The 14,079-nt window shown below is 56.1% G+C and overlaps 2 long non-coding RNA genes across 2 annotated transcripts; one reads left to right on the top strand and one right to left on the bottom strand.

The window, feature by feature from the left end:
• The first annotated feature begins 2,013 nt into the window (after nucleotides 1-2,013).
• LOC120324606 lies at nucleotides 2,014-5,151 on the top strand. The gene is made up of 3 exons (XR_005566051.1): nucleotides 2,014-2,773; nucleotides 4,821-4,905; nucleotides 4,983-5,151. It is a non-coding gene; the product is annotated as an uncharacterized LOC120324606 (long non-coding RNA).
• Nucleotides 5,152-8,678: 3,527 nt separating this feature from the next.
• Nucleotides 8,679-11,902, bottom strand: LOC120324604. Its single transcript, XR_005566044.1, has 4 exons — nucleotides 11,884-11,902; nucleotides 11,010-11,095; nucleotides 9,478-9,519; nucleotides 8,679-9,159 (listed from the first exon to the last, which is right to left on the bottom strand). It is a non-coding gene; the product is annotated as an uncharacterized LOC120324604 (long non-coding RNA).
• Nucleotides 11,903-14,079: the final 2,177 nt, after the last annotated feature.

Here is a 14,079-nt window from a genome sequence, read left to right as displayed (position 1 = left end):
GGGGGGGCTAGGGGGGAGAGGGAGGGGGGGGGTTTGGGGGGGGGAGGGTGTGGGGGGTAGGGGGGGGGAGGAAGGAAGGGGACGAAGGAACGGGAACAAAGTAAAAGAAAAGGGAAAAGCAAAAGCAAAGAAAAAGAGCCGCGGCAGCGAGAGGCTCCCGCGGCGCTGCTGCCTCCCCGCGCACTGCCCGAGCAAATGGCTGGGGGGGCGAGTTCCGGCGCTTAAATACCCCCGCCCCGACCCGCCCCCTGCCCGTCCCCGCCCCGCGCACCTGGACGGGCCCCGCCTCGCACACCTGTGCGGGCCCCGCTCCGCCCCGGACCCGCCCCGGCCCCGCCCCGCCCGCGGGGTTTAAAGCCGGCAGAGCCGCGGTCGCCCCGCGTTTGTGGAAGAAGCTCGTACCGGGATGCTGCGGGAGCGATCGGCGCTCGGGGCCGGAGTCCCGGCCCGGCGGCTGCTCCCGGCGCTGCGCCGAGCTCGGGGCGCTGAGCGGGGACGGCACCGGCACCGGAGGACCGAGGCTGGCTTGGAGCTGCGATGGGGTTCGGCAGCGGTACGGGGATCGGCATCGCCGGAGTCGCTCCGGGGTGGGCGCTGGGGCCGAGCTCGGCAGGGCCGCTCGGGCCGGGGCTCTGCCGGGGCCCGGTTGGGGGAGAACGGCGGCGCTTTCCTCGTACAGACGCGGAACCCGGGTCGGGACCGGCCGGGGTGCGGGGACACGCCGGGCCGGCCCCGGGACCCCCCGATCCCGCCGGGCCCGCGGCGCCGCCCGCACCCCCCGCGGGATCGGAGCTCCTCCCGCTCGGGCAACCCCGAGGCCATCGCACTTCCCCACCCCCCCCGAAGAACATCGCCCGCTTCCCTCTTCCCCGCGGCCCCAGGAGGTTCCCGCCCGCAGGGCCCCCCGGGAACGAGGGCTCTGGGGCCCGCCGGGGCTCCGGCCACGGACCCGCTCCGGCCGCGGGGAGCCGGGGCCCTGCCGGGGCAGGGAAGAACGGGGGCAGCCGCTCCCTCGTTCCTCCCGTGCTCCGGGACCCCGAGCAGAGCTCTGTCTGTCTGTCCCCTGTCTCTGTGTCTGTCCACAGGCGGCCCCAGGAGCTGGCGCTGACCGTGCCGCGGCTCGGGCATAGGCTGCTCCCAGCTCTGCCTGCGGAACTTCGGCAATTGCCCCCAGCAGTTCTTTGCCCTGCCATCCAGAAGGTGCGGCTCCTCTGACACCTGCCAGGTGAGACCTGAGGCTCTCCTTCCTCTCCCCCGCTTCCTCGGCAACTCGCACCCTCCCGGGGCGAACCCTCTGCTTTTGAAAAATCCCCCATCTTTATTTGCAGACGGGGAAGGTCCTGCCTGGGAGGGAAACGGCTACAGCAGAGGAAACCAAGAAACGCTCCAACCGGACGCTGCCGCGCGAGTCAAAGGAGGGAAGGACCGCAGGCAAGTACAGTCAGGAAATCCGCTTTTATTAAATCTCTGCAGCATTAAATCCCCCCTTCCCAGCCACGGGCCGGAGGGAGCGCGGCCGGCTGGGCTGTGCCCGGCTGGGGACGGGCACCAATTCATCACTGCCCTGCTCAGGGAGGTTTTCCGGCCCTGTCCGGGATTCACCCAACGGCTGCAAAGGTGCTCGTGTGACTTCCGAGCTCATTTCCAGAGATAAAGGAGCCAAACGAGTCCGGAGGGATCCTTCGCTCCGAAGCAAAGGCGTCGGTCGAGTGTCGCCGCCTGGTCCCGCCTGCGGGGGGGCGTCTCCTCCAGGTGAGCCTTCGGAACCCAAAATGCCGGGGGGGGGGCTCAGGTCGGGGCCGCTTTTCGGGCCCGGAGTTGGACGGAGCCCTCGGCGGCTCCTGATTTCCGCCAGGAACGTTCTCGGGGCTCCCTGGGCAGTCCCAGCTGGGCAGGGAACGCGGGCCGGGAGGAGGCCGGAGCGACAGAGAGTGACCCAGCCCTGCTTGGGCTTCCTATTGCCGGGGGATGGAGGAGCTGTGCCCTGCACTGCCCTTCCTATTGCCGGGGGATGGAGGAGCTGTGCCCTGGAGCCGTGCCCTACAGCCCCCATGGGGTGGGCACGGGGAAAGGGCTGCCCGCGGCTCCTCAGCCGGGCGCTGCTCTGAACGGGCACCCTGAGATGCCTCACCCTGGACACGCCCCAGCGACAGCCCCAAAGGACCCAAAGAATCCAGCCGGCACCCGGCAGTGTCGGCACGGCGGGGCTGCAGAGCAGCGCGGGCACCCATTCCCAGGGCCCACCTCCCAGAGCTGTCCCGCGCCCCCCACGGGTGTCTCGCCCACCCCAAATCCCTGCCCTTCCAGCCGGAGGTGCTCTGAAGGCAGGGCTGTGCATCCCTTTCCTCGGGGAAAAGAACTCCCCGGGGCCGCTCCCGAGGCTCCGAAGGGACAGCGGCTTCCCGCCCGGAGAGACGTCCTCGCCCGTGCTCAGGGGCTGCCTCGCCCCGGGCCGGGAGCGCGTCCGGCCCCCGCCTTCTCCTGGGCCAACCCATCCCCTGGAGCCCGGCCCGGGGCGGAAAAGCGGCCGAATTCCAGGGAACTCGCTCAAGTCCCCCCAGGGACACCAGCGGGGTTGGGGGAGGAGGGTTATAAACAGCAAAGTCTGTGCAACATCAACCTGTCCTTGTCCCGATCCCGCTGAGTAAACCTGGAACCGTGGCTTCTTCCTGGCAAACCTGGCGTTAAAGCAGCAGCTCTGCGGGGGAAGATCCGGGCTCCAGGAGGCACTGGGAGGCTTTTCCAGCAGGAATTCGGCATGGAATTGCGGGCTGTAGGTAGAATTCATCCAAACCTGCAAAGCTGAGACCGGAACCCAAACCTGGGCCCCACGCAGAGAACAATCTTTGTGCTGCTGTGTCGGCCAAAGCCGCTGCACTGAGAGATCTTGGCAGCCTAAAGGAGGGTAAACCAGCATCTCCCAAGGGGACAATCCAAGTCCCAACTAAATCCTTTTGCCTTTCCACAGGGACACTGACCCTTATTTGGTCCTGCTCTCCCACGGTTCATTTTGGGGGATTGGTTTGTGCTGGTTTACATTCCACGACTCCACCCACAGCTGGAGGTTTGAGGCTGTGCTTCTCTGCTCCCAGCAGGTTCCCTAAGGAGCCAGTTACTCCAACAATCCCCTCGTTTGACTTTCTAGGCGAATTGTGCACAAGCCAGTCCCCCATTCCCTATCCAGGCTGGGAGTGCTCGTGCCCTTGGCACAGTTGGCTCTGGCTGGGCAGGAACTGAGAGCAGGACACGGGATAGAGCGGATCAGCTGCCCAGGGAACCTCCAGGAGATGAAGCTACGGGATCCTCATTCCAATCAAGGGAACACATTCTGTCTCTGGCAGAGCCCCCTGCCCATGGCTGGCAAATCAGGGCCAGGGCTCGGCCTCGCTGCAGCCGCCCCACACGGGAACAACTCAGGGCTCAGACCAACATTTCCCTGCTTGGCCACTGCAGAGACCCTCAGGTCACCTCAACACCTTCCTTCTCTTCCCAGCAGGTTACCTGAACTTTAACACCCACAACTGTCTGTGTCTCTCACCACTCATCACCTCAGCTTACCTCAATGTGTTCATTCCCTGCCCTGCAGAGAATGAACCTCCTTTTTAACCCCCAAACTTTCCCCTTCCAGCCCACTCCTGATTACCTTTTCTTGAACACAAAAGAGTCATTCCCTCCCCCAGAGATTACCTCCTTTTTAACCCCCAGAGTCTTCCCTACCTGCACACTCCTGATTACCTCTTTTGGACCTCCAAATATTCATTCTCTGCCCTGCAGATTTGCTCAAGTTTCACCCTCAGAAATTCCTCTGCCTCTCCCCTCCTGACTTCCTCACTTTCTTCCAAAATGTTCCTTCTCTGCTGCACATTGCCACAGATTTGACCCCCACAATTTTCCCTACAAGTCCACCACTGAGTACCTCATGTTCATCTCTCAATATTCATCCTCTACCATGCAGATTACCTCAGATATTTCCCCCCCAATTTTCCCTAGGAGTCCACAACTGATTACCCCAGTTTACCTCAGGATGTACATTCTCTGCTCCACGTGACCTCAAATTTGACAAACACGAATTTTCCCTACCTGCCCAACACTGACTGCCTCACTTTACCCCGAGGTATTCATTCTCTCTGCTACAGATTGCCCAGATTTTACTCCCAAAATTCTCCTTACCTACCCACATGTAATCAGCTCCTCTGTACAAACACATGTTCATTCTCTACCCTGTGGGCTACCCCAAGTTTACCCTAAAACACTCCCCAACTGTCCACCACTGAGTACCTCATTTATCCTTCAAAATATTCATTCTCTGCCCAGGACATTCCCTCAAGTTTTACCCCCAGAGGTTTCCCCTCCTGCCCACTGTTGACTGCCTCAGTGTCCATCAGGAGGTACATCCTCTCTGCTACAGGTGACCTGAAATTTTACACACACAAATTTTCCCTACCTGCCCACCACTCACTGCCTCACTTTATCTCTAAATGGTCATTCTGTCCTCTACAGATGACATCAACTCTTACACCCAACATTTCCCTTCCTCTACATCACCCATTTTCTCTTCCTGACGCCCCAACTTTTCATTCCATCCCTACACATTCCCTGAGTGTTTCCCTCCCAAGCATCCTTCCCTTCTTCCCTGTTTAAGAACTCACACTCCAGCCCCAGGCTCTCCACTCCCCCTCAGTGGGACCCCTCCAAAATGCCACCTCCCTCCCCTCTGCAGCACCTCACCTTTTCCTACACAAACAGTTGCTGGGGCCCCTCGAAATTACCCCAAGTTGGCAGCTACAAATGTCACCTCTGTCCCTGCCATGTTCTCCCAGGTTTCCCCAGCTGGGAGCTGCAAGGAATTCAGGCCAGGGAATGGACAGCAGGGAACAGCTGTACATGCAAAGGCAGAAAGAGAAGGTCTGTCAGCAAAAGGCACAAAGAAGGGGACAGGCTTCAGAAAACATTTCTGCAATCTAATGAAGAACTCTTTCCAGTTTCCCAGGGAGAAGAACAGGAACTCACAGCCACCAAGGCCTGACAGTCCCCTGCAGCCAGAGCTCAGCACACAGCCAGTCAGGCAATTCCAGCATCTAAAAGGAAAAAAAAAGAACAAAAAAAGTGATTTATTTTGGTTTAAAGTTACTTTAAGTTGTTCCAAGCAAAGCAAGCCTTGCTCTGGTTTCAGTTGGGTGAACAGGGAGCGCTGGGCACAGGGCACGTCATTAATGCCCAGGGGATGGGGCTTGGTGGGGGAGGGAAGAGCAGCTGATGGAGTTGCCCAGTCCAATTCCTGCCCAAGGCCTGACTGGCCCAGGACAAACCCTCTGGCAGGCAGTGGGTTTGTTCCCTCTCATGGTCAGTGCCCAGTGTGTCCCTGTGGGCAGTGCCAGGCTGGGGACAGGCACACGCAGCTGGCAGCACTCTCTGCTCCAAAGACACTTCTGGCCTCCTTGGCAAACTGCCTCTGACACCTGGTTTTCTCCGGCAGAAATTAAGGAATTGCTCATGGCAGTTTGGAGATGAAGTTATCCCAAAGGGAAGGAAAGAACAAATATTCCTGTCAGAGCCCTTGGGATCTGCTGGGCTGAATTGGGAAGGGCCCCTTATCTGCAGAGCAAATACAGGACAGCCTCAAACACAAAGCCCAGCCTGTCCAGTGGGGTGTGAAAGCACCACTGGGACAAACCTCCACTCTCCTGATTCTTTTCAGGGGCTGCTCCGACCCAGCTCTGAAGCTGCCAAGCCCAAACTGTCCCCGGCGCTCTGGAACAACAGGATCTTCCCAGGGATGATGCATTGGAAGCACAGCCCTCATTCTCACCCTCCACACGCTCCCAGGCTCACCCCAAATTCAGGACAAGGGGCCAAAGGCCCCTCGGGCCGGGGCTCTCTCTGTCTCTGCGGGCTCAGGGACTGCAGCCACCAGGGCCCTCCAGCACGGACAGCCTGGACCCAGAGCAGATCCCTGGGCATTGGCAGCGTCCTGGGCACACCTGGAGACAGAAACCATCAGCCTCTGGGACAGCACTTCATTGCCAGCACACACAGCCTGCCACCTTTAGGGGGGCAGCTCTCGGAGCACAAAGCCCAGTCTGACCCAGTTCTCCTGGGCACCAACACGGACTCCACAGACCCACAGGAATGAGAATGTTCTGCTGCTTTGACAAACTTCAGCCCAGCTTTGCAAACCTCAGTCCCTGCAGCTCCTGCTCTCCAGAGCCCCGTTCAGGGCTGGCTCCAGTTCCCTGGAGAACCTGCCCCAGCCCCACTCTGGGCCAGCCTGAGCAGAAGCCACTGGGCTGCACAAGGAAGAACCCTCCCCTGGCTGCTGCAGCTGGAGGGAGATCCAGCTCCCAATGGAACCCTGGCAACAGCCTCCCAGAGGGTCTCTCCCCAGCCCTTGGCACTGGCTCAGAATGGCAGCAGCTCCAGTGCCAGCTGGGTCCCTGCACGAGTCCTTGTCCCAGCCCTGCCCCACGGACACACACGGGAGACACCCACGGGCACACAGGCCTTGCTTGCACAATTCCTCACCCACAGCTGAGGGAAAGCCACACAATATTAAGAAATAACCTGGGCTGAGAGCACTCATCACTCCAGTCCATCAGGACTTGGAGGCAGTTGGGTAGGCAACAGACCCAAATTCTAATCCTACCTCTACATTTCTAACAGGTTCTCTTAGAAAGATCCTGGACAGGAACTCAGACAACACAACCCAAACACTGCACAAGCAATAGCAGAAGATTTGCCATGAAGAACAGGAGTTCCTTGTTTTCCTTAACACTCTGGGACTGGAGGACCCAATCTTTGCAACCAAGGGACACCAGAGATGTGATTAATACTTAAACCTCTCCCCCATGGTGCTGTCTCAGAGAACTGGGCCAGCCCTGAGCTACTCCCAGGTGCCTGCAGTGCTTTGGGGAGGGGCAGGACAATGTCCCACTTCTGCTTGGAAACATTCCAGATGAGGAAAAGCCACTTCCCTTCTCTCTCTCTGACCCAGAACCAAAGCGGTCCTGTAGGACAACACGGACTATGCACGGAAGGCCCGAGTCAGTGGGGGAAAAGCCTAAACAAACCAAACCACCCCAAATTTCAAGATAAAACCAGGCTGCTTCCTTAACAGGAGCACACCAAACTCATTGAAGCCAGAGAGGAAATTACAAACAAACAAACAGAAGACCCAAAGAGATGCTTTGCACTGATACACTCTCTGGTTGATCATTCCAAAGGAAATTCTCCACAGATCAGAAGCAAGTACCAATACTTTGTCCTCTATTGAAAATTAATGACTTGAGGGGCTGGACATGTCCAGTGAGGGTTCAGGGGTCTGGTGGGTCCTTTATGGCTGATCCTGACCGGCCCAGGCCAAATCCAACCACCCCCATGGCTGCTCCATCCCAGACCTGGGGGCAACATTCAGACAGTTTGGAAACACTGCCCTTCCCTGCTACTCCGTCCTTCCTTACACATCCAGTGCCCAGGGAGCAAATGCCAACAGCAGGAGGAGAGAAGGGTGTCCCTCTGACTTACCCCACCCCACGGGCAGCACCAGGAGCCCCCAGCCCGGCCGGCGGGGCTGCAGCCTCTTGCCTTTGGCTGCTCCCAGCCCAGGGCACTTGGCAGAGCTGGGCTGGATCAGGGCTTTGGCCTGGCCTGGAAGAGAGGAGAACAAGGCAATTAAGGGCACTGGACAAGTCAAAGGCTCCTGCCCTTCACCCTTCTCTTCAATTGCTCACTAGAGAGTTTGAGCCATGAAAAATCCAGGGGGGACACCAAATGAAACGTGGCCTTTTCCAGCATCTTTATTCCTCTCTACTTCAGGCACTGAAAGGAGGCTCATCTTTCTCACTGCATTCCTTGCCCCATTGGAACAGAACCTTCTTTACTCCAAACCTCCCTTGGGAGTCAGTCAATCCTCTGCCATTGGACTTTGGGCAAAGGAAGAGACACCTGGGATGCTGGAGCCCAGGAAATGAGGGAGAGAAACCTGACAGGGAGAGGATTCAAGGCACTCCAGAACTCAGAAATGTGTTCATGCCTTGCCAGCCCACCCCCATTCTGTGCCACCCACCTGAGCTGGGCAGGTGAGGCCAAGGCTCCCCTTCCTGCTGCCAATCACTGTCCCAGCACACGGATCCCCGTGCTGGGCAGCACTTGGGAAAACCTGGGAAAGGCAAAAGGAAAATGGCACTGCCTGTCAGAAAATATGTCTGTGAACATCCCTTCTGGACAAATGTAATCCCATCCCTCTGCCCCAATAAACCCAGGGCAGGCAGGTCTCTCCAGCCCAGGGAGAACAGGAAGGAGAACTGCAGGAACACAGGCAGGCACAGGCAGCTCTTGGCACTTCTTCCCTGCAGACCTCTCTGCACTTGGGGCTCTTGGCACTTCATTTATAAAGAATGGGGGGGCAGCAGCCCAGGAATGCCCCTCAAAACCAGGGGCCTGGGCAGCTGGAGATTAGAGGAGGGGAGTTGTGAGGGGAGACACGGAGAGAGAACAGGAACAGGGGTTGTTTGGGAACAGGCTGTGTGTCCAGCACAGATGGGAACTGGAAACACGGGAGGCTGGAGGAAGGCAGGGGGGGAGCACGGGCCTGCCTTGGATGGATCCTTTTTCCCTTTGCTCAGGGGCCTCAACTCCACCCTCTCTGAGAGCAGCAGGGAACTGACACAAAAATGACACAATCACCACTGAAAGGGACTTTATTGAGCTGCAACACAAACACATTCACAGCAGGCCAGGGCAAGAGGTGCCCACAGGACCACCAACACAGCAGCTGGGCTGGCAGGAACACCATCTTAACAAGTTATGGAGCCAGGGGCTCACAGTTGGGATCTATCCCAAAGATGCACTCAGACATCAGGGCCAAGTCCTGCCCAGTCACTGCACACAGTTCAGCCCCAGCAGCAGTGGCATTTTCTGCCTCTCCCTCCAATATCATTTGGGACCCAACAGCTCAAGGCTGTGGAATTTTACCTCCAAGGGTGGAGGGCACGGAACAGCTGCACACACCTTGGCTGCCTTGGCCCAGCACACACTCACAGCACCTGCAGCCTTCAGCCAGGGCCCCTGAGCACACACAGCCCTTACCCTGCTCCTCAGGGGCAGCAGCCCCGGGGCTCAGTTCTCAGGGAACTTCTCATCTTTCCTTTGGTCCTTTGATCCCTGGGCAGGGCAGAGACACGTGAGAAACAACTTCTTGTAATTGATCCCAGAGACAACAACCCCATATTGTTCATAAAATCAGTATAATTACAGTGATTAGTGGATGGATTAAAGTGTTCAAAAACTTTGTAGCAGATGGTGAGAATCTTGTAAATATGTCCCACCAGTGGGGAGCAGTGACTTGTTCTACCTGACGCCCAAAGGTCACTAATTGACCCCCTATATTTACTGTTTGCATTTGGTGATCAAGTCAAGTCTTATTTCAAATTTGTAGGGCAATAATTTGCACTTACATACAAAAATCCCTGGTTTACTTACATTGCAGTGTGTTATTTTTCCAGCACGATATCAGTTGGTGCACTGCAGCAATTCAGGAGACAAAATCCAGTTAATTTTTGCAATCCAGGATGGGAATACAGCCCTCCAGATCAGTTCATTGGTACCCATTAAGTCCTTCTGTGCCTCATTTCTTTGTATTACAATATACACACCATGTCATGTGCACTCAGCCCAGTTCATAAGTTACTGGTGTTCCCCTGTGCACAACAATTACATCTTGGGGAACCATCAGAGAGCTGCCCAAACTCCCCATCACATTCTGGAGTGAAGGGTGGGGGGTAAATACAGTGGGCATCCCTTGTGCTCCTAAATTCAGCACTCGGGATACACCTGGCCCAGCTCTTTGCCATTGGTTACCAAACAATTCCATGTCTCCACTGTCTACAAATCCAATACCAGCTCCCGTTCCTCCCAGCCCCGTGTCCCCCCAGCCTCGCTGCCTGGGGCAAAATGGGAGCACTGGAAGCAGAGTGGGGAAAGGAATTCTATTATCCTGATGATGTTGGGCTGCAGGACACAGGCAGCAGGTACCCAACAGTTGGACCAATATTCGCCTCGGGAGGATGATGCCCAACTGTGCCATCCCCTGCCCCAGCTGATCCCTTTGCTCTTTTGGCAGCACTTCCCCAGAACAGCCCCGCAGGCAGAGCCCAGGGGACGGCCCTGCTGCTGTGACACTGGGGCTGGGACTGGCACCGCTCACACAGGGGGACAAGGATGCCAGGGAGACCCCCCGGACCCAGCACCGTAAGGGAAACTACAGCACTGCATGGCAACAGTGCTCCCAGCCCCTGGAATCACATCCATCCCATCCCACTGAGGGCACCAACAGCCGCCCGCACAATGAGCCCGACAGACCCCGGCCCTGCCAGAGAGTCCCCCCGGGCACAAAGGGAGATTGACCCCTGGCCAAGGGCCATTTGCTTCCCAGGTCACCTTGTCCTGGGGGCCTGGTTTGGAGCTGCTTTTCCACCTCCATCCAAATCAAACCAAGGCACCCGACCCAGGCACCTTTCCCAGGGAAGTGCCCGGGCCAACAGCATCGCCCAGAGGGGCCACAAGGGCTCTGAGGATGGCCAGGATCCACAGTTTCTGTAAGATATCAAGCTACAACATGGCAATATCATTCCCTCCACTAACATTTATTCACAGGAACATATTCCCATTTTCCTTGTCTGCATTTAATCACTAATTCTGTGATGGTGTCAGCTGGGAGCCAAGTAGCCAAACCACTGCCAACTGACCCCAAATCCCTACAAACCTGACACTGCCCTAGTTCTTCCTGTTTCATTCCCACAGGTACAGTGTCTCACTCAGCTCATGGACTACTTTTGCCTCCCCCCTTTGTGACTTCCAACTCCCTCTGGCACGGGTTATAAGCTCCTGCTTTCCAAAAGTGCTTCCCACTGACAGATGTGGCTGACCCAGCAGTGAGCCAGGCATGCTCCCTCTCTTCTCCCAGCACTTGCCCTCTTATCATTTGTTGTTCCCACTAAAGCCCAAGAACATACTCAGAGCTGCTTCTCCAACAGGGTCCATCTTGGGCTGGCTTCCAGTAACTTCCTGTTCCCAAATCCTAAGGGCACTTCCTTCCTACCTGGAACAGTTCATTAGGATACATGCCAACAATAAAGACAAGTGCCACAAGCATTCAAACACACAAAATAGCTTTATTGCAGTGAGAAAAATAATAATAATAATAATAATAATAATAATAAACTTGGCAAAGAGAATCAAAAGTTAAAAAGGATACAAATGAACTACCTTATCGTGTGGCATTAAAACAAATAGTGAGAACAGCATTCAATACAGTATAATATTAACTAGTAAAAAGGGAGTTAAAGGGATACCAAAAAGGATCTTAACACAATATTATGGATAACTATTAACACGATATCTGGTTAGTAAAAGGGGAAATTAAAGGGAAAATATTATGAATACTAAATAAAGGGTATTAAAGGAACACTAAAGGATATTTAAAGTCTTCTTTCTCTGTTGCCTCCCATCACTACACTGTGCCCACCCCCCCAGCCAGGCAGGGCTGTCAGGATCTGCAGCAGCTGGTCGGTGCCCATCCCTTAGCGGGCGTCCCCGCGGAGCAACACAGGCTCGGTGGCAGGATGAGGATCGCTCAGCTCAGCAGTCCTGACAGCCCATTTTATCAGCTCCACATTACACCACGTAGGGCCAGGACGCAGTGTAAGGGGAGGCCTGAATGGCAGCCAAACACCGCCCGATCATGCCCTGATGGCAACAGTCTGGGCCTGCCCTACTTGTAGGGCAAGGGGCCAGCCACCCCTGCCCACATCATCTTCCTCTCACCAGCATCCTTCTCACCCCTAGGTATGACCTCTCCCATGGTGTTTCAAGGGCAGATGTACCTACCTTGCAAGATGTAGCAGAACAAGGAAGAACTCAGCTCTGATCACAGGGGATGTCAGGCTGACTTGCTGAAAAGCACAACGGACCTTACAATTAGCTTGTGCCATCAAGTTACATTGTACCACACTCTAGCTGGTTTCACATCCTAATATGATTTCTTTCTCACACCTCTAGGCTCCATTGATCATCTAATTCAAAAGGACCCCCCTTACATGACCCTACTTCTGCCAGGGGCTCCAATTGGCATCGTTATCACTGGCAGGAACCTTTAGTTGCCCCTCTCTGGCTCCTATTGGTCACAGGTCTGGAGCCTGTTGAATTGCTCCCTGAGCTGTTTCCAACCCTCCCTGCTGCTCATTTCCCACTCAAACTCACACTTCTGTCCTGAGGCTTTATGGCACAGGCCAAGGATTGGTCCCAAAGGAGGACCGGGTTGTCACCAAAAGCCAAACCAACCAATAAACTGCTGGGCTTCCACCTTGCTCTGGGGGTGACCAAGCCTGAAGTCTCCTGCCTAGTCCTGGGCAATACTTCCTGGGGACCACAACACCTCTGAGTTCCCAAAAACATCACAGGTTGGGCAGGTGCTTGAATTTTGTCTGGATTAACTCCCCCCTTCCTTTCCATGTGCTGCACTACTCACTCTAATGGTGCTTGTACTCCCTGAACCATTCCCTCACCCATCCAACCATCCCTTGTCCCCTCTCTGACAAGGACAGTGGGTCCAGGTGTTCTGCCACACTCCCAGGGCACAGGGGGGGACTGTGGAGCCACCCTCGAGGGGGGAAACGTGCCCTGCCTGCCCTGCCCAGGGAAAGGGAACTGCCCCCAGTGTTCCCCAGCACAAGGCACCCTTGGAAATATCCACTGCAATGGGACACTCAGGGACAGCAACAAGCACTGCATGAGGCTGCTCTGGCACAGGACCAATTTTAAGATCAGCTTTGATCTGGACCACTTCATTTGGTTTCCCACCTCATCCTGCAGTCAGAACTTGCTGTCCTTGCAACTTTTTAGGGTGACCATAAATTACAGAGGCCTCTGCTCCAGCACCCACGAGGGCCTGAACCATCTGACAGGATCCATTTTTCCAGGGAATTCAAAGCTCCACCTGAGGAACAGGGCATCCTGAACAAACCCATCCCAACTCCACAGGACAAACTGCTCCCTCTCTGCCCAGTCCAGTCTAATCCCAGAGGCTCCCAGGTCATGCAGAACAACAACCCAGGAGATCAGAGACTGCAGTCCATCTCTTCCTAGCACAGGTTTGGGTGAGTTTGGCAAATAGGGAAACTGAGCAATTACCCAATGTTTTCCCAGTTTAACCCCTGTCACACCAATCACCTGAACACTGCCAGTCCTTCATTCTCCCTCTCTTGGGTTAAGGACTGAGGAAGTTGGACCTGTGTCTGAGCAGGACAGGTGCAAACCAAATGCTGGGGACTGGAACACACACCTGGCACTCCTGCAGCTCTCACAGTCACATTCCAGAGAAAACAGCCAATTGGACCCTCACCGCTCATTTCTTAATCCCAATCCCACACTTCCTTTGCACTTGGAGCACCACTTTTAGAACCCAATTCCAGCCCATTAGAGAGCTCCATGTCTAGCAGGGACAGGGACCCCTGGGATACTCTCAGCAATGCCTGAATCCATGGCAGGGACCTTGCTTTGAGCTCCCCAGGGCCGGGCACCCCGAGGATCTCCCCGAATAATCCTTTCGGTGCGCGCTGGAGTCCTCGGGGTGCCCCAACCCGGGGGGCACCCACAGCACTGTCCCTCCAGGGGGCCCAATTTGGTCCTAAAATGCAGGGGGATCTTGCCTGTGTCCCAGACTGGTCCGGGGATCTGAGGCCCTTCCCGAGAAAATCTCGGTGCCGGCGTGAAGGGCCAGAGATCCCTTGGAGCCACGGGAGAGCAGGCACAGAGTCCCTCCTGGGGGCCAATTCTGCTGCCTCAACTCAGCTCTTCAAAGAAGCCTCTAAGACTCAGATGGTGAGTTTTAGAAGCCAGGCATTCCTTGCTTACAACACCCTGCCATGATCCCAGCCCGACGGGGGTCCTGGCAATCAGCTCCCAAAGGGCACACACAGGTATCTCCACTGCAGCTGATGGGAAAGGTCAGCATTACAGGAGGATTCATTTTCCTTCCCTGCATTCCTCTTTCATATTCAGGACATTCTCCAACACTTATCACCA

Source organism: Pipra filicauda, unplaced genomic scaffold, assembly GCF_003945595.2.
Source record: "Pipra filicauda isolate LSUMZ 115617 unplaced genomic scaffold, ASM394559v2 scaffold600_size242580_pilon, whole genome shotgun sequence".
In the NCBI taxonomy this organism is placed as follows: Eukaryota; Metazoa; Chordata; class Aves; order Passeriformes; family Pipridae; genus Pipra; species Pipra filicauda.
This window is presented reverse-complemented; position numbering and strand designations above follow the sequence as displayed.